Source organism: Apodemus sylvaticus, chromosome 6 (assembly GCF_947179515.1).
Source record: "Apodemus sylvaticus chromosome 6, mApoSyl1.1, whole genome shotgun sequence".
NCBI classification, from domain to species: Eukaryota; Metazoa; Chordata; class Mammalia; order Rodentia; family Muridae; genus Apodemus; species Apodemus sylvaticus.
This window is the reverse complement of record NC_067477.1, coordinates 5,240,571-5,262,990: the sequence shown is the minus strand read 5'-3', so window position 1 is coordinate 5,262,990 and position 22,420 is coordinate 5,240,571.

Genomic DNA, 22,420 nt, shown 5'->3' with positions numbered 1-22,420 from the left:
AAACAAACAAACAAACAATCCCCATGTTGGGAGAAGGAAATGGACACAGGATCTCAATCCTAACCAAAAAGAATTGTGATTGACTCTCACATTTAAAGGAATAATTAGTTTTCTCCAGTTGAGTCTCACTGGGCATGCTAAGAACTATTAATCATGAAGAGATGCTTAGAAGTTGATAGCAAAAAAAAAAAAAAAAGAAAGAAAGAAAGAAAGAAAGAAAGAAAGAAAGAAAGAAAGAAAGAAAGAAAGAAAGAAAAAAAGAAAAAAAGAAAACTCAGTGGAATTTTTGCATTTTTTCTAATATTGCCTTGTTCAATTCCTTTGTCTCACTTATGTTTTGCCCATATATCATGATTACACATTTGTGATTCTCTCTCTCTCTCTCTCTCTCTCTCTCTCTCTCTCTCTCTCTGTAACTTGGTCTGTGTGTCTTGTTTTTTGTTTTGTTTCTTTTTGTTTTTAACCATGCTTTAAATTAATTTCTTGTTTTTTCTTATATTCAGAAAGAAACAAATGTGTGTAGTTGCAAGAATTTGGAGGTACTTAGGATATGGAAATAGTTTGGGATGGGGAATTAAGTTATCAGAATATATTGCATGGCTTTTTTCCAAGTTACAAAAAACAAATAAAAACAAGTGAACATAAATCGGCAAAATGTTTAGCAAATTATCTTTACTGTGTTTGAGTATGGAGATATCATGTTAATCACTGTAGGGTAGATCAGTTAGTAAACTTAGTAAAGAAAAACACAGAGGACAGGGTCAACTCCATATTGACCTCATCTCTCAATGGGGATTCCTGGCCTTATTGCGACCCCTACTGGTCATGAGCTCCCTTGAAAATAGGTTTTTCAAGGCTTACAGAGAAGTTGCAGTGCCTGGCATAAGAAAAGAAAAAAAAAAAAAACATATCCAAGTAACTTCAGGGTTGACAGAGTTCCACTGAAGAGAGAGATGTCTCTAGTTTACCTGGGGATAATGATTTATGCATCAGCAATTTTAAGCTGTAACAATATTACTACAATGTCTCTCTGGAAGCTAGCTTCAGCCTTGCTGGCAATTGGCTCCTGTTCTAAGAGTTCCCATTTCTAAAAATGTATTGACAGTAGATAAGAGGCTTTTCCTGAATTCATCAGAGTACACTTGAAGCAGAACACCAGTATTCAGCGTATAGAACTCTGTGTTCAGAGTACTCTGTGTTCAGAGACCTGTATTAAGAATCCCTCCATGGTGAGTCGTGACTATACAAGTTCACTGTACACTTGAAATCTTAGCAGCTGTCATTAATAGCACAAAACCTGAATAAATCAAGCGAGTCAAAATTAAAGCAGGCAAATGTGTGAAATAGCTGAGTAGCAAATGTGTTTACTTGTAAGTTTAGCCATATAATTCTCATTGTGTGAATCGGCACGGTAGAATGTGAGGGTTGGATTTCACATATTTTCCTCTCAGGTTAACACATTCACCTTGGTGCATGCGTTCTCTGCTTTCCCCACCAAAAATGGGTAACCACGTTTTGAAAATATTACAATACCAGGGAGAAGGACTTCAAGAACAAACACTGAGTTTTAGATTTATTGGCATTTGATAATTGAAGATAAAAATATACTCTCTTTTTCTTTGGAAGTATTCTAGGTATTGCTTACGTACTAGTGAATGGCACTGTATGTGTATATACATAGCACTGATTGGACACACTATATTGTTAGTTAATGAAATAAAAGTCAGTGATTTGGGAGAGATTTTTTGACAGTCACCAACTGAAGCCAGAAAGTTATAGTGAGGTAGATATGATCATTATATATTTCACACAGTAATAAAAATGTCAAAGAATAAGCAAACTTATTCTAAAGATAAAATCAACAATTTATGTATGATTAGAATTTACATGTAATGAATATTTCACACTGTGCATATTTTACCTGTAATTTCTGTGCATATTTCACTCATTTCTTTAAATTTTTTTGGATATTTTCTTTATTTTTATTTCAAATGTTATCCCTTTTCATGGTTTCCCATTCAAAACCCACTACCCAATCCACCTTCCCACTGCTCACCAACCTACCCACGCCTGCTTTCCTGTCCTGGCATTCCTATACACTAGTGCACTGAGTCTTCACAAGATCAAGGGCATCTCCTCTTATTGATGTCTGACAAGGTCACACTCTGTTACATATGCAGATGGAGCCATGGGTCCATCCTAGTGTATACTTCAGTTGGTGGTTTAACCCCAGAAGATCTGGGGATACTGGTTGGTTCATATTTTTGTTCCTCTGATGGGGATGAAAGCCCCTAGAGTTCCTTGGATCCGTTCTCTGGCTCCTCCATGGGGGGGCATTGAGCTCAGTCCAGTGGTGGGATGAGAGCATCCCCCCCTGTGTTTCTCAGACAATAGCAGAGCCTTTCAGGAAACAGATGTATCAGACACCTGTCTGCTACCACTTGTTGACATCCACATGAGTTTCTGGGTTTGATAACTGTATATGGATATAACACCAAGTGAGGCAGTATCTAGATGACCTTTCCTTCAGGCTCTGCTCCACACTTTGTTTCTGAATCCCCCCATAGGTATTTTCTTTGCTCTTCTAAGAAGGACAAAAGTATCCACACTTCCGTGTTGTCTGTGAATTATTATGCTTTAGTTATTCCTAAATTCTGGGCTCATATCCACTTATCACTAAGTGCATACCATGTGTATTCTTTTGTAATTGGGTTATCTCACACTGGATGATACTTTCTAGTTCCAACCATTTGCCTAAGAATTTCATGAATTCATTGTTTTTAATATCTGACTAGTACTCCATTGTGTAAATGTACCACATTTTCTCTATCCATTCCTCTGTTGAGGATATCTGGGTTCTTTCTAGCTACTGGCTATTATAAATAAGTCTGCTATGAACATAGTGGGACATATATAATTATTAAATGTTGAAGCTTCTGGGTATATGCTCAGGATTTACCCGGAAGAATATTCAGTGGTATAGCATGGTCCTCAGATAGTACTATGACAAATTTCTGAGGAACAGACAGATTGATTTCCAAAATAGTTAGACCAGCTTGCAATCCCACCAGCAATGAAGGAGTATTCCTCTTTTCCACCTCTTTGCTAGTAATTGCTGTCACCTGAGATTTTGATCTTAGCCATTTTGACTGGTATGAGGTGGAATCTCAGGATTGGTCTGATTAGCATTTTCCTGATGACTAAGGATATTGAACATTAAGGTGATTCTCACCTATTAGGTATTTCTCAGTTTAGAATTCCTGGTTTAAAACTCTATTCCATTTTTAACAGGGTTATTTGTTTCTCTGCAGTCTAACTTCATGAGTTCTTTGTATATATTGGATATTAGCCCTCTACCAGATGTAGAGTTTGTAAAAAATCTTTACCCATTTTGTCAGTTGCTATTTTTTCGTATTAATGATGTACTTTCCTTTACAGAAGCTTTGTAATTTTATGAGGTCCCATTTGTCAATGATTGATCTCAGATCATAACCTATTGGTGGTCTGTTGAGAAAATTTTCCCCTGTACCAATGTACCTAAGGCTCCTTCCCACTATCTTTTCTATTAGTTTCAGTTTATCTGATTTTATGTGGAGGTTCTTGATTGACTTGGACTTGAGCTTTGTGTAAGTAGAAAAGAATGGATTCATTTGGATTCTTCTGCATTATAACTAGCCATTGAACCAGCAACATTTGTTCAAAAGGCTATCTTTTTCCCCTGGATGGTTTTACATCCTTTGTCAAAGATCTAGTGACCATAGTTTTGTGGGTTCATTTCTGGGTCTTCAATTCTATTGATCTTCCTGCCTCTCACTGTACCAATACAACATATTTTTTCACTATTGCTGAGCAGTACAGCTTGAGGTCCAACATGTTAATTCTCCAGAAGTTCTTTTAATGTTGAGAATAGTTTTAGGTATCCTAGGTTTTTTTGTTATTTCGGATGAATTTGAGAATTGTTCTCTCTAGCTCTTTGAAAAGTTAATTTGGAATTTTGATGGAGATTGCATTGAATCTGCATATTGCTTTTGGCAAGATGGCCAATTTTGCTATATTTATCCTGCCAATGCACTAGCATGGGAGATCTTTCCATCCCCTAAGGTCTTCTTCAATTTCTTTCTTCAGAGACTTAAAGTTCTTGTCATACAGATCTTTCACTTGTTTGGTTAGAGTCACACCAAGATACTTTATCATGTTGTGACTGTTGTGAAGGATATCATTTCCTTAATTTCTTTTTCAGTCTATTTATCCATTGAGTATAGAAAGCCTTTTGATTTGTTTGAGTTAATTTTATAGCCAGCCACTTTGATGAAGTGCTATATAAACTGTTGGAGTTCTCTGTTGGAGTTTTGGGAGTCACTTAATTAAAGTATCATATCATTTGCAAAGAGTGACAGTTTGACTTTGTCCTTTCCAATTTGTATTTGTTTGACATCCATTTATTGTCCAATTGCTCTAGCTAGAACTTCAAGTACAATATTGAAGTGATAGGTAGAGAAAGCGCTACCTTGCCTGGTCTCTGATTTTAGTGGGATTGCTTCAAGTTTCTCTCCATTTTGTTTGAGGTTGGCTACTGGTTTGGTGTGTATTGCTTTTACTATGTTTAGGTATGGGCTTTGAATTCTTGTTTTGTCCAAGACTTTTTAATATGCTGAACTGATGCTGAAATTTTTCAAAGGCTTTTTCAGCATTTAATAAAATAACCATGTGCTTTTGTCTTTGAAATTGTTCATGTAGTGACTTCATTGATGAATTTCCATATAATGAACCATTCCTGCATGCCAGGAATGAAGCCCACTTGATTGTGGTGAATAATCATTTTGATGTGTTCTTGTATTAGGTTGGCAAGAATTATCTTGAATATTTTTACATGGACATTCTTAAGGAAAACTGGTTGGCAGTTCACATTCTTTGTTGGATCTTTGTGTGGTTTTCCTATTAGCAGAATTGTAGCTTCATAGAAAATGTTGGGTAATGTTACTTCTCATTCTATTTTGTGGAATAGTTTGAAGAGTATTGGTATTAACTCTTTTTTGAAGGCCTGATACAATTCTGCACTACACTGATCTGCTCCTGGACTTTTTTTTTTTTTTTTTTTTTTTTTTTTGGTTGGGAGACATTTAATTATTGCTTCTATCTCTTTAAGGGTTATGGGACTGTTTAGATAGTATATCTGATCATGGTTTAACTTTGGTATTTGGTATTCATATTGGAAACTGTCCATTTAATACAGATTTTCCATTTATGTTGAGTATAAGCTTTTATACTAAGATATGATGATATTCTGAATTTCCTCAGTTTCTTTTGTTATATATCCCTTTTCATTTCTGATGCTATTAATTTTTTATTTGATATATTTTTTATTTACATTTCAAATGATTTCCCCTTTTCTGGCCCCCCCACTCCCCAAAAGTCACATAAGCCCCCTTCCCTCCCTCTGTTCTCCCATCTACCCCTTCCCACTTCCCTGTTCTGGTTTTGCCTTATACTGCTACACTGAGTCTTTCCAGAACCAGGGGCCACTCCTCCATTCTTCTTGCACCTCATTTCATGTGTGGATTAGTTTTTGGGTATTCCAATTTTCTAGGATAATATCCACTTATTAGTGTACATATCATGATTGATCTTTTTGCACTCTGGTTAGACTGGCTAAGGGATTATTTATCTTGTTTATTTTCTCAAAGACTTGCTCCTGATTTTCTTGATCTTTTTACAGTTTGTTTTGCTTGATTTATTTTGATTTTGATTTGATTGATTTTGAAATTTAGTTGATTTCAGCCCAGAGTTTGATTATTTCCTGTTTTTGACTCCTCTTGGGTGTATTAGCTTATTTTTGTTCTAGACCTTTCAGGTGTGCTGTCAATCTGTGAGTGTATACTCTTTCTAGTTTCTTTTTGAGGAACTCATAGCTATGGTATTTCTTCCTACCACTGCATTCACTGTGTCCCATCAATTTGAGTATGTTATGGCTTAAGTTTCATTAATGTTTTTAATTTCTTTCATTAAGGGACATATTTATGTCCTTAAAGTCTTCTATCATCATTATGAGATAAGATTTTAAATACATATCTTGCTTTGCTAGTGTGTTCAGGTACGAAGGACTTGCTGTGGTGGGAGAACTGGTTTCTGATGATGCCAAGTAGCCTTGGTTTCTGTTTGTAAGGTTCTTGTGCTTGCCTTTCACCATCTGTGTGGTCTAAGATGTTAGTTGATCTTGCTGTGTTTGGTTGGAGCTAGTCCCTCCTAAGGGCCTGTAGGTCTCCTTCAACACTCCTGAGAAACCAGCTCTCTTTTGGCAGGACCCATGATCAGAGGTCTATGGAGCAACCCCTCCTGCCAGGTTCAGATGTTGGACAGAATGATCCTGCCCCAACTGCTCCACCTTTCCTGCACACTGTGTCTTCCTAGATGGTTAGACTGTTATTGGATTGAAAGTGGAACGCTCACTTCCAAGCCCAGGAGTGAGAACACTTATGGCAGAATGGCTCTTTCCTGGTGGGACCTGTGCACAGAGGCTAGCCCTTCCATTTTAATCCACCCGTATATATTCTATTTCCACTTTCTAAGGATAGCTATTCCCCTACAGTAGATTCTTCCTCTATATCTTATCTCTGTGATCATAACGATTGTATCCTGCCTATGGATATTTAACAGCTAACAACCACATTCAAGCAAATATATGCATATTCATCTTTTAGGGTCAGAGTTGATCCACATTAACTAAGAGTTTTCCTGTGGTTCCATCCGCTCACCAGGAAATTTCATGATTTTATATATTTTAACAGATGTGTAATATTCTGTTGTTTAGATATCTTTTCCTTTTCTGCTTTTATTAAAATAGATTTTCTTTTTCATATAATATATCCTGTGCATTTCCCCTTACCTCTACTACCCCCAGTTCCTCCTGTCCACAGTCATCTGGACCCAACACCTTTCTAACCCTCATTAAAAATAAAGCAGCTGCTAAAAGATAAAAACAAAACTTAAAGAAATTAGTATAATGTAAAAAAAAAAAACTTATAACATGAAATTTGGACAAGGCAAATCGAGAAAAGGGAAAAGTACAAAGTTAATGGCCGAGAATCAGAGACACATTTGTTTGTGTGCTCAGGATTCATCCATACAACTACATGATAACAAATACTGAAACCCATGCTAGACTTTATGCAAAAAGAGAGACCTTGAAACAAAGAGCTATAAATGGAAATGCTCCATCAAATCCCAATTTTAAGATCCCCAGGAAGTCCTGAGTAGAAGTGACTGAAAGGCTGTAAGAGCCAGAAGGAAAGGAGGACACCAGGAGAACAAGACCATCTAAATAACCTGAGCAATTGTCATGTGGATGAAAAGAAACTGAAGCAACAAGCACAGGACTGACACAGGTGAAAGCATCAAGGCCTCCATATGTATATGCTAGCTTTCAGTTTAGTATGACACATTTTCATGCAATTATTCCATTGATGACTTCTAGACTATTTCCAATATGGGCTAATACCCATAAAGCATCAAGAAACATGATAGAGTAAGCATCTCTAGTATGATGCAGAGTCTTTAGTGTCTAGACTTGAAAGTAGAATAAATAGATATTAAGGAAGATCTATTCCCAGCTTCAAATGAAACAGCCACAATGACCCCCACAGTGGATGCACACAGTAGGGAGCTTTGTTGAATGAGGTGTCTGAGAATTTCAAAGTGACTTTTGCAAAATAAGTTTGAGAGATGTCTAATACAAAACTGGTCAATGGTATTCCTGCCTGCCCCAATGTATTCATTATATGAGATTGCATCCATATTAAGCACAAGGCATTCATATTTTGAGGGGAAAATCATCTCCTACAAGAACATTCAAAATTACTATTCTGGCTGCAGAGATATCTTACTACATCAAACACTGAGATTTCCATGATCCACAGGTGTCTATATGCTTGTTGGTGGTCAACAATTTATCCAAAAGCAAATACTCGATAGAGCAAGAGTCATCTACAGGTATCCAGTGGGAGTCTATGAGAGATGATCCTGAGTTGGCATTCTGAGACTAGAAAGAGAGGAAGAATGGGATGAAAGATCTAAGTTTAATTGTAGAACTCATCAGTATTCAGTTTATCATAATATTTATGGATATGCTTATACAGTATTTTTATTAAAAATAATTAGTTCAAGGAAAATCTATGAAAAAATCTATTTTCTGGTTTGCAGAAAATAGCTGCAGTTTAGTGATTCATATTGTCTCAGTGGTCTGAGTCTGGTCATGCTATATGGCTATGTGAGAAACACACTCGCAGAAAGCCATGAAGAAATTAGATGGGCAAGGTCTGTGTTTTATTTTGAATTAGGTATATTTGAACAGAGGTACTTACATGGATATACAGTGAAGTTCTCAGAAGACATGAGTTATTAATTGAACATTTAAGTGCCAGTCACAGGATAACACACTGTGGTTAATGGTCATAGAGTCCTTATAGTTGCCACAAAAGCATTAGGTATTTCAATTTCTCTAAGTTTTGCACAATAACTCCATAATTAAACTCAGTTCTGAGAAAGAATTTAAACACTGAACAGACTAAAGAGCCAGAGGAGCTGGCTCCATAGGAACTGTCTTCCAGACATAACAGTACTCGTGTACATAACCTACAAAGATTATGACAACATACACAGGTTATGCACATACTCAGTCCACATGGAGTCCCAGTGTTAAGAGAGGGTCATGGCCACAGGTTCTTTCCCTTAACCATGAAGATTTTGAAATTGACACTGACTAGGAGCAACACTGGATTGATTAAACACACGTAAGGGTGGGCACATGTACAGAAATAGAAGGACGGCACAAAGTAAGAAGGCCTTTCCTCAGGGACTGTGGAAGTGGGTCCTAACATGGCACTGTTGTTTGTGTGAACATATGTAGCAGGGGAAGCCTTGTCTTGCATCATTGGGAGGTGATGCCCTTGTTCCTGTGGAGGTCTGATGACCAGTATAAGGCAATTCTAGGATGGTGAAGTAGGAGTGGGTGTGTGTGGGTACACCCTCATGGAAGCATGGGTTGTATGGGATAAGGGGTGGTTTGCTGAGGGGAACCTGGGAAGGCAGATAATATTTGAAATGTAAATAAATAAAAATTTTTAAATAAAATAAAAAAAGTTTCTTTCTCAGGATAGTAGAATCTATTCTCCACAACAAAAGAACTTCCGGGGAATCATCATCGCTGACCTCGAGTTCTACTACTACAGAACAGTAATGGTAAAAACTGTATGGTATTGGGACAATCACAGACAAAAATATCAATGGAATAGAACTGAAGACCCAGAAATGAACCCACACATCTATGGTCACTTGATGTTGACAAAGGATCTAAAAACATCCAGTGAAATAAAGAAAGCATTTTTTACAAATGGTCCTGGATCAAATGGAGGTCAACATATAGAAAAATATAAGTCAACCCATCATTTTCTCCTTGTGCAAATGTCAAGTATAAGTGCATCTATGACATCTACATAGAACCAGATACACCGAATCTTACAGAGGAGAGTGTAGGGCAGAGATTTGAACATATGCACAATGGGTAAAATTTCACGAACATAACACCAATGACTTTTGCTCTAAGAACTTGAATCGACAAATGGGACATCATAAAATTACAAAGCTTCTGTAAGGCAAAGGACACTGTCAATAGGACAAAAGGCAAATAAAAAATTTGGTAAAGATCTTTACCAATCATAAATCCAATAGATAGTTAATATCCAATTTATACAAAGAACCCAAGGACTTAGACTACAGAGAACCAAGTAATACTATTAAAAAATATGGTGCAGAGCTCAACAAAAAAAATCTCAATGGAGGAATACTGAATGGCTAAGAAGCACTTAAAGAAATGTTCAACATCCTTAGTCATCAGGGAAATGCAAATCAAAACTGCTGATATTCTACTTCACACCAGTCAGAATGGCTAAGATAAAAAAAATTCAGGGGACAGCAGATGCTGGTGAGTATGTGGAGAAAGAGGAACACTCCTCCATTGCTGGTGGGATTGCAAGCTGGTAAAACCATTCTGGAAATAAGTTTGGTGGTTCCTCGGAAAATTAGACATATACCATATCTGGGAATATATCCAGAAGATGCTCCAACATGTAATAAGGACACATGCTCCACTATGTTCATAGGAGCCTCATTTATAATAGCCAGAAACTGGAAAAAAGCAAGCTGTCCTTCAACAGAGAAATTGATTCAGAAAATGTGGGGTTTTTTTAACACAATGAAGCATTACACAGCTATTAAAAACAATGAATCCATGAAATTCTTAGGCAAATGGATGGAACTAAAAACTGTCATCCTGAGTAAGTTAACCCTATCACAAAAGAACACACATGTAATGCACTCACTGATAAGCAAATAGTAGCACAAATCTCAGAGAAAACAAGATACAGTTCACAGACCACATGAAGCTCAAGAAGAAGGAATGCCAAAATGTGGGTGCTTTGGTTTCTTTGTGAAAGGGAACATAATACTCTCAGGAGTAATTATGGAGACAAATTGCGGAGCAGAGACTGAAGGAAAGGCCACCCAGAGACTGTCCTATCTTGGGATTCAACCTATAAACAGTCAACTAGTGTGGATGCCAAGAAGTGCTTTCTGAAAGGAACCTGATATGGCTTTCTCCTGCAGGGAGGGGGAGCTCTGTGAGAGCCTTACAGATACAGAGGCAGATGCTAGTAGCCAACCACTTTACTGAGCTCAGATAAACAATGGAGTAATTGGAGGGAGGACTGAAGAAGTTGAAGGGGTTTGCAGCCTCATGGGAGGAACAACAATGTCAGCCAACTAGATCACCCAAGGCTTCTAGGAACTAAGCCATCAACCAAGTGGTACACATGGTTCCAGCTGCATTTGTGGCAAAACAGTGCCTTGCCTGACATTTATGGTAGGAGAATTCTTTGGTCCTATGAAGGATCAATAGATGTCCCAGTGTGAGGAAATCAAGGGGAGGTAGGTGAGAGTGTTTTGAGTGGAGGGCATCTTCATGGGGGAAGGGGGAAGTAGGATGGGTTGGGGTTTTTTGGAGTGTGGAGGAAACCAGTAAAGGGAATAACATTTGAAATGTAAATGAAGAATATATTCAATTAAAAAAAGAGAAAACAAAAGGAAAAAATCATGACATGGATGTTAAAGTACTATAATCACTACTTATTGTTGATGTGAGTGCAATCTAGTGTAGTATACTGACTGTGGAATTCTGTTTGAAAATATCACCAAAAAGAATAAATAATCCTGAGCTATGTCATAACTCTATTCCTCCCAAGCATATAGTGAAATGATTCTTTATTACTGCAGAGACAATTACTCATTTGTGTCTATTGCTGCATAATGCACAACAACTGGAAAAGGGAGTCCATCTAGACTTATAACAAAAGACAAATTAATGCTGACAGTATGTGGAGTACAGATCATAAAATATTACCCAGTGTAAAAACATGAATTATGAAGTGCATACATATGTGAAAGACCTTAGGAAAAATGCTCAGTGAGATTTCCCAGGTCCTTAGAAACAAATGCTTCAGATTTTCTTTTATATGTGACCCCATGATTTGAATATTTTTATATATGTTGAGGCCAGGAGGCTGGAAATGTGCTATTGGGCTCTGAGGAATATAAAGGATAAGATATAGTAAAATTGAGATAAAATGAAAGCAGAAATCTCAGATAGACGAGGTATGATATTTAAAACATGAAATCGTGGTGGTAAATGGAGATTAAGACATTGGTGTAGCATAAACCATATGAAAGTGTGAAGAGAGAGTTAAGATGAAGTCTAGAATGTTCAGTGTAAGTAAAAATAAAAAAAATATATATACAGGATATAGAATGCATGAAGCACAAGGAAGCAAATCAAGGATATTGGGAGTAAAATGTGCATTATAGAGTATAAAAAACAAGACTTAATGTTTATTTCTAAACTAATAGTCAAAAAATAATCAACAGTTCATAGTTGCCTATACACATTTGGCAATTTCATTATGCTTATTGGATTAATTTTATCTTCATAATATAGTGTGGATTTATGGATATTCTAAATATATTTTTAAATGAAAGTTAATACCTATAAGGAAAGTGTGTGAAAAATTTGATATACAGACTTGAAATTTAGTTTTTAGTATTATCTCGGTGGACTGTTTCTGTTCATGCTCTATGGTTATATGCGTTATACACCTTCAGAAAGCTGAGTAGAAAGCAGAGGGGTAAGCTTTTGGTTTTATTTTAATGTAGAAAACTTTGAACAGAGAAACCTGCATGGGAAAACAGTGCATTTTGCAAGGAAACTGACTTCCAGGCATCAGAGGACCCATGCACATGTAAACCTACAGAGACTGTGACAGCATTCACAGGGTATGCACACACACACACACACACACACACACACACATTCCATAAAAATGGAGACCCAGAGTTGATAGAAGGACATGGCCACAGGTTCTCTCCCTTAATCAAGAGGTTTGAGAAATTGACATTCATGTCCAAAGAAAAATTAGCTTTCTCCAGTGGATCATTATTTGGTTTATTAACCAAATTTAATGATGGATGCATGTCTAACAGTAGAAGGCCAACACAAAAAGAATTCAACAGTTTTTGTGGATATTTGCTCCCATTGTTTAATGCATTAATTTTATTGCATGTGTCTTTGGAATATATATCATGGTTACAGAGTTGCATTTGTAAGAGTTTGTGTGTGTGTGTGTGTGTGTGTGTGTGTTTCATCTTTTTTACAATGCTATCTATTTTTATATTTTATCTTTTGTTATTATAATTTTTTAAAAAAATTATTGGCTATTTTCTTTATTTGTATTTCAAATGCTACTATTTTCCTGGTTTCCCCTCTGAAAACACACTATCCTATCCTCTTTGTACCTGCTCACCAACACACCCATACATGCTTCCGTGTCATGGTATTCCCCTATACTTGGGCATCGAGTCTTTCCAGGACCAAGAGCTTCTTCTCATTTAAGGTCCAACAGGGCCATCCTCTGCTACATATGCAGCAGGGGTCTTTGGTCCCTCCTTTGGTTGAAATTTTAGTCCCTGGGTGCTCTGGAGTACTGTTTGGTGCATGTTGTTGTTCTTCCTATGGGGCTGCAAGTTCCTTCAGCTCCATTGGTCCTTTCTCTAGCTCCTCCTTTAGGGATCTTGTGTTGTGACCAATGTTTGTCTGAGAGCATCCACTTCTGTCTTTTTAGGGTACTGGCAGAGCCTCTCAGGAGACAGCTATATCAGGCTCCTTTCAGCAAGTATTCGATGTCATCCACAATAGTTTATGATTTTGGTGACTCTATATGGGATAGATCCCCAAGTGGGACAGTCTCTGAATGGTCTTTCTTTCAGTCTCTTCTCCACACTTTGTCTCTCCCATGGGTATTTTGTCTCCCTTCAGAGAAGTACCAAAGTATCCATATTTTGGTCTTCCTTCTTTTAAAGATTCATTTGGCCTGAGAATTGTATCTTGGATACTACTGAGCTTCTGGGCTAATATCCACTTATCAGTGAGTGCACACTATGTGATTTCTTTTGTGTTTGGGTTACTTCACTCAGGATAATATTTTCTAGTCCCATCCACTTACCTAAGAATTTCATGAATTCATTTTTTTAATAGCTGGGTAGAGTTCCATTGTGTAAATTAACCACATTTTCTGTATTCATTGTTCTGTTAAGGGATATCTTTGCTCTTTCCAGCTTCTGCTATTATAAATAAGTCTACTATAAACATAATGAAGCATGTGTCCTTATTATATGTTGGAGAATCTTCTGGGTATATGCCCAGGAGTGGTATATTAGGGCCCTCATGTAGTACTATGTCCATTTTCTGAAGAACTGACAAACTTATTTCCTCACTGGTTTTACCACCTTGCAATCTCACCAGCAATAGTGGATTGATCCACTTTCTCCACATCCTCATTAGTATCTGTACTCACCTGAATATTGATCTTAGCCATTCTGACTGGTGTGAGTTGCAATCTAAGTGTCGTTTTGATTTGCATTTCTGTGATGACTAAGGATGCTGAATATTTCTTTCAATGATTCTCAGCCATTTGGTATTCCTCAGTTGAAAATCCTTTGCTTAGCTTTGTACCATATTTTTAATAGGGTTATTTGTTTCTCTGGCATCAAACTTCTTGAGTTCTTTGTATATATTGAATATTACCCCTCTATCAAATTAGGATTGGTAAAGATCCTTTCCCAATTACTTGGTTGCTGTTTTGTCCTATTGACAATGTTCTTTTTCTTACAGAAACTTTGCAATTTTATCAGGTCACATTTCCCAATTCTTAATCTTGGAGCATAAGCTAATGGTGTTCGATTCAGAAAATTTTCTCCTGTACCCATGTGCTCAATGCTCTTCCCCATTCTCTTTTCTTATTAGTTCCAATGTATATGGTTTTATGTGGAGGTCCTTCATACAACTGGACCTTCATACAACTTTCCAGCTTCTGCTATTATAAATAAGTCTACTATAAACATAATGAAGCATGTGTCCTTATTATATGTTGGAGAATCTTCTGGGTATATGCCCAGGAGTGGTATATTAGGGCCCTCATGTAGTACTATGTCCATTTTCTGAAGAACTTTGTACAAGGAGATAAGAATAGATCAATTTGAATTCTTCTGCCTGCTTACCACGAGTTGAACCAGCACCATTTGTTGAAAATGCTATTTTTCCTAATGGATGATTTTAGCTCCTTTGTCAAAGTTCAAGTGATCATAGGTGTGTGGGTTCATTTCTGGGACTTCATTTCTATTCCATTGATCTACCTGAATGTCACTGTACCAATACCATGCAACGTTTATCACTATTGCTCTGTAGTACAGCCTGAGGTCTGGGGTGCTGATTCCACCACATGTTCTTTCATTATTGAGAATAGTTTTCAGTATCCTGGATATTTTGTCATTACATATGACTTTGAGAATTGCTCTAACTCTGGGAAGAAATGATTTGGCATTTTGATTGGAATTGAATTGAATCTGTAGTTTGCTTTCAGCAAAATGTCCATTTTTACTCTATTTAACCTGCCAATCCACAATCATGGTAGATGTTTCCATCTTCTGATGTCTTCTTCAATTTCTTTTTTTCATAGACTTTAAGTTCTAGTCATAGAGATTTTTCACTTTTTTTTTTGTTTGAGTCATACCAAGATACATATTATTGTTTGTGACTCTTGTGAAGAGTTTCATTTCCATAATTTCTTTCTCTGCCTGTTTACTCTTTTGGTATAGGAAAGCTACTAATTTGAGTTAATTTTATATCCAACCACTCTGTGCTTTATCTTTCTATCCAAAAATGAAAGGCTGAGTATTTGGGTGAGTGGGAAAGTTCAGGCAGAAGTTTGGAAAGAATAGCAGTGACCGTAATAACTTATGAATTTTAATATTCTCTATTACTTTTATTTTCTATACTCTATTCATTGCCACCCTCCAGGTCTATCCTCCCACCGTTCCTGATCCCATTTCAACTCTCACCCGTTTTCAAGAGGATGCTCCCCTCCCCACGCAAAAGGCCTCCCCTCCATGGCACTTCCAGTATCATGAGTGTTAGGAACATCTTCTTGTATTGAGGCCACACCAGGAAGTCCTCTACCATATACATGTCAGGGGTCTCAAACCAGCACATACATGCTGCCTGGCTGGTGGCTCGGTGTCTGAGAGATATCAGGACTCTGGGTTTCTATATAAAGGAAGACAACGAAATATAAATCTTTCAATTGTTTAACAGAGAATCTTCACTGTGTTTGAGCATGGAAACATTACATGTCAATCACAATAGGTACATGGAGGTTAAGAAAGGAAACCACAGAGGATACAGAGTTGCTCCCTACACCCAATACTCTTTCTGCTGCAGATTCTTGGCCCCATTCTGCCCCCTGCTTGTCAGTAACTCTCCTGCACGTGGATTTCTGATCATTAACACTAAAGTTGCCCAGTCTGATATCAGCAATAACATATCCCTGCAATGAGTGTGCTTGCAGGGCTCAGATGCAGGGAGAAATGGATCTTGATAATGTGGAGATGATGATTGATGTCTCAGCCTCTTAATTTAAGTTGTTTCTACATTTTCATCAATACTGCTCTCAAAATAATCTGCTTTTCTAGTGGCAGTGGGATCTAGCTCTTACAGTTGTGATTTGTAATAAAATATTAATCAGAGAGACTGGGGCCTATTTGAGGCTTAATGAGGCTCTACCTAGGCAAGAGCAACTGAGAACAGAAGAACCACAATGAGTCATGGGCATTACCTCGTTATCCATGTATGAATTCCTGGGACACTGATATACAGGAGTAAGCAAAAGAGGAGGAATCACTGTGGTACTCACAGCAAAGTTAACAATTCAAAAAGTTTATTTTAAGAAGGACATGGAAATCAAGCACATGTATTATGCAACAGAATCTCTTTCTAAACCTGCATGCACATGCAGTTAATGGGATGAAGGGAGAGAGAAAAATAACATTGACAGTGATTCTAACTGGTGGAAATATGTGAGCTTAAAAATCTTTATCTATCTCTATAAATCTTTCCAATCCATGATCCTCTTGTTCCTGTGCAGGCTATGTTATTTAAGCTTAACAGAATTTGATATTTTAACTAATGAAGGATATGTTGAGAATGATGTCCCAGGTGTTAGAGAAACCAACAGCACTATGTAGAAATATGTGTTCATGTGTATTTAAATATTTGAAGATCTACTAATATTAAGACAAAACTACATAGTACATAAATTCCATTGTGTTCTAACTTCTGGATCACAAAGTGCATGTTCCTAATATTGCAGAATAGAAGAAGGTGGACCAATTGAATGCATGTCCTGTCTTTGAAAACTTATCACATTATATGTGATGTTCTGTGACATGTCAGTCCACAGGGCAGAATCAATGATTTCTGATTATAGAGAAACTGATATCTCTAATATGCAGTTGTATAGATTGTTTTATCTTAGTCTTTCAGAATTGGTGATGTGATGGGTAGTATCTATAATGCTGTTCTTCTTACTACAATGTACTGAATGTTGATGGGTCTCACAGGGATCAATGCACAGGAGTGCCTGCCTACTTAAGTCGTATGGATTTATATAAACATGGTACTCTTATAATATAATACCTTTACCAATTTACAGAGTACTTAGAAGTCAATAGATAATATGAACTTATTCTCCTAAGATAAACAAATGTGAGGATCATAATACTTGCATATCTGGTGGAATGTTTGTGCAGGAGCTTTCTTGAAGAAATGGACATATTTATGTATACCGTTTTTTTATTTCACCCTTTCATGTGCATTATTTTCCCTTCTCCTCTGGTTGGGCCCTCTTTACATTGATGAAAAACCTCTAGTAATTCCTTTTTCCTGTCTATATTTGAGGTTTCTGAATACCACTTAAGGTATTGGATACCATTTTCACTATTCCAGGTCATACTAATAAGATTGTATATGGAAACTGGTTCACATCTTCTTACTCTGATGATTCCTTCACAGACTGATACATCACTGTTTCCTTGGTGGGCAGGAATATCCATTTTAGAGTTGTTTTAGGAAATCTCTGGAATTCTTAGTCTGTACCTTACCTCTGAAGTCACTTACCAACAAATTCTACAGCTGGTTCATCTGCAACAATCTCCTGAGACATCATCTGGAATTCCTAAACACTGAGGATCACTATCACATGCATTATTCCAAAGCCTATAAAAGATGAACTTATATCATTGTAGATAGTATTCTGTAACAGTCATGTAATTACAGGCAGGATATTGGGAATGTAGAAGTCTATGAGTTTGAAATCAATGATCAATGCATATCACTGCAACTTGCCACCCCCTGAAACTCATAAAAGAAATTGGGATGATTAAAAATATTTTTGAGAGCATATTTTTCTTTTCTTTTATTACATATTTGCTTTATTCACATTTCAAATGGGACCACCTTTCATCATTACTCCTCAGAAAAACACCTTATCGCATCTGCCCCCTGCTTACCAACACTCCTCCCATGTAGTGACTGGTGCACAGAGCTATCACAGGACTAAAGGCATCTCCTCGCATTGAAGACTGAAAAGCTCATCCTCTGCTACATATGTAGCTGGAGCCATGACCTCCTCCATCTGAACTATTTAGTTGGTGATTTAGTCCCTGAAAGTTCTGGGGGTACTGGTTGGTACATATTATTGTTCCTCCTACGGGGCTTCAAACTTCTTAAGCTCCTTGGGTCCTTTAACTAGTTCCTCCATTGAGGACCCTATGCTCAGTTGATTGGTTGGCTGTGATCCATGGGTATTTTTATCCCTTTATAAGTAGGATCAAAGTATCCACACTTTGGTCTTCCTTCTTCTTGAGCTTCATGTGGTCTATAATTGTATCTTGGGTATTCCGAACTTAAGGACTAATATCCAATCCTCAGCAAGTGCATACCATGTCTGTTCTTTTGTGATTGGGTTACCTCACTCAGGATGATATTTTCTAGTTCCATCCATTTGCTTAAGAATTTCATTAATTCTTCTTTTTAATAGCTGAATAGTATTCCATTGTGTAAATGTACCACATTTTCTGTTTCTATATCTCTGTTGAGGGATATCTGGGTTTTTCTACCTTCTGTCTTTTAGAAGTGAGGCTGCTATGAACATAGTGGAGCATGTGCCCTTATTACCAGTTGGAGCATCTTCTGAATATATGCCCAGATGTGGTATATGTTTCTGCATTTACCAATTCTGACTGGTGTGAGGTGGAATCTCAGTGTCGTTTTGATTTGCATTTCCCTCATAATTAAAGGTGTTGAACATTTGTTTAAGTGTTTTTCAGCTGTCTGGTGTTCCTCAGTTAAGAATTCTTTGTTTTCTACTGAACCCCATTTTTACTTGGTTATTTAATTCTCTGGAGTCTAACTTCTTGAGTTATTTGTATATATTGGATATTAATTCTCTATTGGATTAGGATTGGTAAAGATATTTTCCCAATCTTTTGCTTTATGTTTTGTCCTATTGACAATGTCCTTTGACTTATAAAAGCTTTGCAATTTTATGAGGTCTCATTTGTCAATTCTTGATCTTAGAGCATAAGCTTTGGTGTTATGTTCAGGAAATTTCCCCCAGTGTCCATGTGTTCCATGATCTTACCCATATTCTCTTCTATTAGATTCAGTGTATCTGGTTTAATGTGGAGGTCCTTGATCCATTTGGACTTGAGCTTTGTTTAAAGAGATAAGAGTGGATCAATTTGCATTCCTCTACATGTTGACTGTCAGTTGAACCAGCACCATTGTTGGAAAGAACACAAAAGCTAACCCAGGCTAATATATCCACCAAAACTTTCAATGATCATAGATGGAGAAACCAAGATATTCCATAAAACACAAATTTACACAATATCTTCCCAGAAATCCAGCCCATCAAAGGATAATAAATGCCAAACACCAACAAAAGGAAGGAAACAATATACAAGAAAAAGAAGAAAATAATCTTCTTTTAACAGTCCAAAAAGAATACAGCCACATAAACATAACTCCAACTCTAATAGCAAAAAATAACAGGAAGCAGAAATCACTTTTCCTTAATATCTCTTAATATCATTCAATTCAGTTCCCCAGTAAAAAGATGTAGACTAAAAGACAGGATATGTAAACAGGGCCCAAAATTTTGCTGCATATGGGAAACTGACCTCAGAATCAAAGACAGATACTACCTCAGAGTAAAAGGCTAGAAAACAATTTTCCAACAAATGGTACCAAGAAACAATCTGTAGTAGCCATTATAATATCAAAAAGATCACTTTCTACCTAAAGTCATGAAAAAAGATAAGTAAGGACACTTCATACTCATCAAAAGAAAAATCTACTAATATGTACTCTCAATTATGAACATCTATGCTCCAAATGCAATGGCATCCACATTCATAAAAGAAACTTTACAAAAGCTCAGAGGAAATATTGCACATTGCTCACAATAATAGTGGGAGACTGATGCCCTACTCTCATCAATGAACATATAATGTAAACAGAAACTAAAAAGAAACATGGTGACAGGTACAGAGGTTATGAACCAAAGGGATTTAACATGTATCTATAGAACATTTTACCCTAAAACAAAAGAATATACCTTCTTCTCAGCACTTCACATTACCTTCTCCAAAACTGACCATATAATCAGTCACAAAACAGACCTCAACAGATGTAAAAAGATTGAAATAACCCCATGCACCTTATCAGATCACTACAGATTAAGGGTGGTCTTCAATAACTACAAAAACAGCAGAAAGCCCAAATACACACAGAAAATGAACAACATTCTACTCAATGATAACTTGGTCAAGGAAGAAATAAAGAAAAAAATTAAAGACTTTTTATAATTTCATGAAAATGTAGGTAAATATACCGAAATGTATGGGACACAATGAAAGCAATGCTAAGAGAAAAAAAAATCATAGTTCTGAGTGCCTCCACAAAGAATGTGCAAACAGTATACACTAGCAGCTTGACAGTACATCTGAAGGCTCTAGAAGAAAAAGAAGTAAGTACATCAAGAGAAGTAGACGGCAGGAAATGACCAAACACAGGTTGATAAAAATCAACCATATAGAAACAGAAAGAGCTATACAAAGAATCACCCAAACCAAGAGCTGGTTCTTTTAAAAAAACAACAAACAGCTGAACCATTAGCCAAATTAAACAAAGGGCACAGAGACAGTTTCCAAATCAACAAAATCATAAGTAAAAGGGGAGACATTTGTAATGTAAACAAAGAATATAGAAAATAAAAATAATTAAAAAAAGGGGGAGACATAACAACAGATACTGAGGAAATGCAAAAGATCATTAGATCCTATACAAAAGCCTATACTCAAAAAAATCAGAAAAAAAATCTACATGAAGTGGACAATTTTCAAGATAGATTCCAGTTACCAAAGTCAAATCATGATTAGATAAATAATCTAAACAATCCCATAACCCCTAAAGAACTAGAAACAGTCATTAATAGACGCACAACCAACCAACCAACCAAAAAAAAAAAAAAAAAAAAAAAAAAAAAAAAAAAAAGCCCAGGACCAGATGGGTTTACTGCAGAGTTCTATCAGACTTTCAAATAAGACATAATACCAATACTCTCCAACCTATTCCACAAAATAGAAACAGAAGGAACACTACCCAGTTCATTCTATGAAGCCACAATTATGAAGATACCTACACCACACAAAGACACAAAAAGGAAGGGGACCTTTATAACAATTTCCCTCGTGGATATTGACACAAAAAATCAATAAAATTCTTGCCAACAGAATACAAAATCACATCAAAATGATCATCCTCCATGATCAAGTAACCTTCATCCCAGGAATGTGGATATGATTTATTATACAGAAATCCATCAATGTAATCCACTACATAAACAATCTCAAAGAAAAAAAACACATTAGATACTGAGAAATCATTTGACAAAATCTAACACATCTTCATGATAAAAGTCTTAGAAAGATCAGGAATTCAAGGCCAATGTATAAACATAATAATCGCAATATAGAACCAACCAGTAGCCACATCCAATAAACTGAAAGAAACTTGAAGCAATCCCACTGAAACCAGGGACGAGACAAGGCTGTTGACAGTCTGCCTACCTGTTCAATATAGTACTTGAAGTCCTAACCAAAGCAATTAGACAACAAAAGGAGGTCAGAGGGATACAAAAATAGAACGGAAGATGTCAAAGTATCACTATTTTCAGATAAGATAGTATACTTAAGTCATCCCAAAAATTCCATCAGAGAACATGTACACCTGATAAACAACTTCAGCAAAGTGGCTGGATATAAAATGTACTCAAACAAATCAGTAGCCTTCCTATGTTCATAAGATAAAGAGAGACAGAGAAAGAAATTAGGAAAATGGCACCCTTCACAATAGTTACAATTATTATAAAATATCTTGGTGTGACTCTAATCAAGCAAGTGAAAGATCTGTATGTCAAGAACTTCAAGTCTCTGAAAAAAGAAATTAAAGAATATCAAAGAAGATGGAAAGATTTTCAGTGATCATGGATTGGCAGGATTCATATAGTAAAAATGTGCATCTTGCCTAAAGCAATATACAGATTCAGTGCAATCCCCATCAAACTTTACTCAATTCTTCAAAGAGTTAGAAAGAGCAATTTCCAAATTTATGTGGAATAATGTAAAACCCAGGATATAAAAAACTATTTTCAACAATAAAAGATCCTCTGTCAGAATCACCATCCCTAACTATACTACAGAGCAATTGTGATAAAACTGTATTGGTACAATGATAGTCAAGTAGATCAATGGAATAGAATTGAAGATCCTGAAATGATACACACACCTATGGTCACTTGATGACTGACAAAGCAGCTAAAACCATCTAGTAGAAAAAAAAAAAACAGTATTTTCAACACATGGT